Source organism: Nicotiana sylvestris, chromosome 5, assembly GCF_000393655.2.
Source record: "Nicotiana sylvestris chromosome 5, ASM39365v2, whole genome shotgun sequence".
In the NCBI taxonomy this organism is placed as follows: Eukaryota; Viridiplantae; Streptophyta; class Magnoliopsida; order Solanales; family Solanaceae; genus Nicotiana; species Nicotiana sylvestris.
In genome coordinates, this window is record NC_091061.1 from 73,130,244 (window position 1) to 73,134,471 (window position 4,228).

Sequence of the window (4,228 nt, forward strand, 5' to 3'; positions counted from 1 at the left end):
CAATTGACTTAGTTGCATCGGATTTTTCTTGTACAATGATTGTATCCAGAGCTTCAAGATTCTATTTGTCCATGCATAATTTTTCTTTTGTGGCGGGATCTACCAATTTATGTGATTCATGTTGCTTTAGTTGCTATTAGGCAACATCATTTATGGTAAGTCCCTAAGCAATTGCGACTGAATTGCATACGTGAGCAACTCTTTTTGTACCTCTGATTTTTCGAATGCCCTACTTGGATGAGAACTTTATAACTTGATGTAATGCAGATGGCACCATATCCATGTCATGAATCCACCGTCTTCCCTAGATAATGTTGTAAGACGTGTATCTGGTCACTACTTGGGATGGAGTTTCCTTGACTACTTTTTTTTGAAAAAGTAGTTAGGATAGTCTTTTCTTGAGTCATCATACTGGAATTGTTCCATTCTGTGAGTAAATGTGCACTTGGGATAATTTGATCTGCCACTTGCATATCTTTGACAACTCATAATTAAATGAGATCTGCCGAGCTATCTGGATCAATCAAAACTCGTTTAGCATCTATATCTAAAATGCATAAAGTAATTCCTAGGTTGTTATTTTGTGGCATCAAAAGTCTGTCTGTATCTTTGTCATTGAAAGTGATGTTTTCTCCCGTTAATCTTTCATGACAACATTTTTCATGCTTGATTGACCTCTTATCAACTTTCTTTGCTGCTATATATGTCACTTTATTAACTTCTTATCCTCTTAAAATGATATTATTGTCCGTGCTCGTAGAGGTCCTTCCTTACTTCGATTCATTTATGTAGGATTGCTAGCCTTTTTCACTAAACAATTATGTGAGATACCCTTCCTTCAAGAGGCGAGCTATCTCATTTGCAAGAATCTGCAATCTATGGTTTATGACTGTGATCATTATGGAATTCACACTAAAATTCCTAGCTTATTTAGCTTATGTCTAACCTCATTTATCTATCCATCTTACCTTGTCTCCCATTTCACCTAATATATCCACTAGTTTGGAGATACTTACATAGTCTCTGAGTTTAGGTATATCTTATTCTTTTCCTATTAATGAAGATTCGACGCTACTATTATGACTAATCCTTCGGCTATCGTAATTTAAATCTTGTCTTCATTCATCATCGCGTCACAAAGGTTGAGAGTGAGGTTCATAACAGTTCCTTAAATTTTTACGATCAAACTCTTTCGTCTATATAAACTATATGGCCATTTGGTATTCCTGCTTGCATACCTATTATCAATGTTAGAACGACTTATTGCATCTTCTTCTATTCATAGTTTGGTGATGTATCAGTTATACACACCACTCTAGGTTGTTGGTGGGAATTATCGTAAAATCTCATTCAACCTCCTTGTGTCTTTAGAGCTTCTTTCATTCAAGTTCTTTGCAAAGACTATTGTTTCCCAATTGTTGATAACCAAAGGCAGCAACATCCTCTCTCTCTAGAAGTGATCAACGAATTCTCAAAGTAGCTTAGTGTTCCCTTGCTGGATTTTGAATATATCCTCCATATTTTTTTTTGACTTTCTAGGCTTAGATATGTTCCTTAATTAAGGCCTCAACAATCTTAGAAAAAGAGTTAGTTGAATTTTTAGGAAGGAGAGAATACCAGGATAATGCTCATTTCGTGAGTGTTTCTCCAAACTTAATTAAGAACACCTATTCGATATCCATCGTCAAATTATTTCCTTCGATTTCTGTCATGTATGCTATGATGTGATCTTGGGGATCTATCATATGATCATACATTATATCTACCCTCTTAAACTTCTTTGTATTTGGTAAAAATGGCACTTTCTTTCCGAGGCTATTACAAATATTTGTCCATATCGATCTCTTTGACTACCAGTGGGATTCCAGGAATTTTTTCTATATGTTCCCCTTGCTCCTTGAGTTTGCTCAGCAGAGTTAGAACTAAATTTTGTAAATCTGCGTTATCGATTGAACCTGAACCTCCCATTCCAGCGTCATTTGGGATCCTATAGTATCAGAATTTCGGGATGCAATAGTTGCGGTAAGATCGATCCTTGGTGATGCCGATTTCCTAGCACTCATATTTGTCATTTTTGACTCCCAATTTTGGCTCACCGTATTTAAAAATTAACTTTTGCAGGCTTTCAAGTCATTAATAGTGAAATATAGCCTTTTGTTTTTTAAATTTTAACTTTAATACAATTTATTGATAATTATCCATGTTTTGCAAAATACAAAATTTTATTATTTTATTGTAGTTACTCAAGAATTACCATTTTTGTTTATTTTTCTAAAAATTAAGATAATTTATTAATAAGTGTCCTAGTTTTAAATATTATAATTTTCTTATCAATTTATTGTCACTTAAAAATAAAAATAATAACTACTACAATATTATTTTAGTCATTGGTATTTTTTTAATAAATACTACATTTCATAATTTCTATTAAATGATTTTTTTAATTTATGGCTAGTCTATTAATTACATGGAAGCCGGTAGAATTTATTCTTTAAACACGTACCTAAAACTAGTCTTGTCACAAACATCTAACCAACTTTTGGTGACGTGACTAGTTGGAGCTTTTATCTTTTAGTTGGTTGCACTTTATCTTTTGGATAAGAGAGAGTAACATTCCCTTGGATAATAACCTATGGACTAACAAGAGATATAGAGGACAAGAGGATTTAATCTAATATTAAAGGGGAAAGGAGGAGAGGGTGTGTGCGACTTGGGCATTATCTTTTATCAGATTTTTCTTCAAAAAGGTTTTCTCTAACATAAAACTCCTCTCTTTTTCTCACTCACACTAGCAGACCATCCCTATCTCCAAAGTGCCACTGTCGCCGTCTCCGATGAACATGCTGGTCTACGTCGATCCTATTTTCCTATCTTTCTCTCATTTTGCCTATTCCTCGCACTCCCCCCCTCTCTCTCTCAGCTAAGCAACAACCCCGACGCTACTGCTTGTGTGACGACCCGGCTGATCATCTTAAGAATTTACGCCCCGATCCTCTATTAACTGCTTTCTCTATGTTTATTTCTGCTATTTTGATTTGCCGGGATGTTCGGTTGTGAGTTTCGGAGAGTTTTGGGACATTTAGTCCCGAAATGAGAGCTTAAGTGTTGGAAAGTTGACCATAGTCGGAACAATATGAAGACGGCCTCGAAATGGAAATCTGATGGTTCCGTTAGCTTTGTTGGGTTATTTCGGTCTTAGGGGTGTGTTCAGATTGTGTTTTGGAGGTCCGTAGCTAATTTAGGCTTGAAATGCCAAAAGGTCGAATTTTGAAGTTTCTGGTTCGATAGTGAGATTTTGGTCCAAGGGTCGGAATGGAATTCCGGAAGTTGGAGTAGCTCCGTAGTGTTGAATATGACGTGTGTGCAAAATTTTAGATCATTCGGACGAGGTTTGATAGACTTTTTGATCGAAAGCGTATTTCTAGAGTTTTGGAGTTCTTAGGCTTGAATCCATGGTTGATTCGTCATTTCGATGTTGTTTTAGGTGTTTTAAGGATTGTTATAAGTTTGAACAGTGGTATTGGACTTGTTGGTGCTTTTGGTTGAGGTCCTAGGGGCCTCGGGATGATTTCGGATGGTTGGTGGAAGGATTTTAGAGCTTGGAGTTGCAGCTTCAGCTGGTTTTCTGTCATAACCGCACCTGCGGTTTGGGTTCCGCAAGTGCGGAGCCACAGAAGCAGCAGAGAGATTGCAGAAGAGGAAAAGGGAGAAGCCAACAGGGACCGCAGAAGCGGAAGCTTCACCGCAGAAGCAGCCCTGCATCTGCGAAGGGTTAACCATAGATGCGAAAGATGGGCTTTAAGTGAGAAGTCACTGATGCGGCCATTGTTCCGCAAAAGCAGGACCGCAAATGCGGTAACAACTGAGCAGAAATATGAAATTTCGAGGGTTTAGTTTCAAAAGTTGGAAATTCGATTTGAAGCTCGGGAGAGGGCAATTTTGGGAGGAAATTGAAGAGGAGATAATTGGATAACAATTCTTTAACCCTTTCTAGTTATATTCCATCAATCTATAGTTAGTTTCAACATTTAATTTCGGATTGGAGATGAAAATTGGGGAAAAGTTGGAAGAAAGTTCTTAGACCTAGAATTCGACTTTTGATTGGGAATTTGACCTTAGATTTGGATAATTTTGGTATGCATGAACTCGTGAGAGTATGAGGATTCTGAAAATATAAATTTTACCCAATTCCGAGATGTGGGCCTGAGGGGTGTTTTGGTCATTTTAC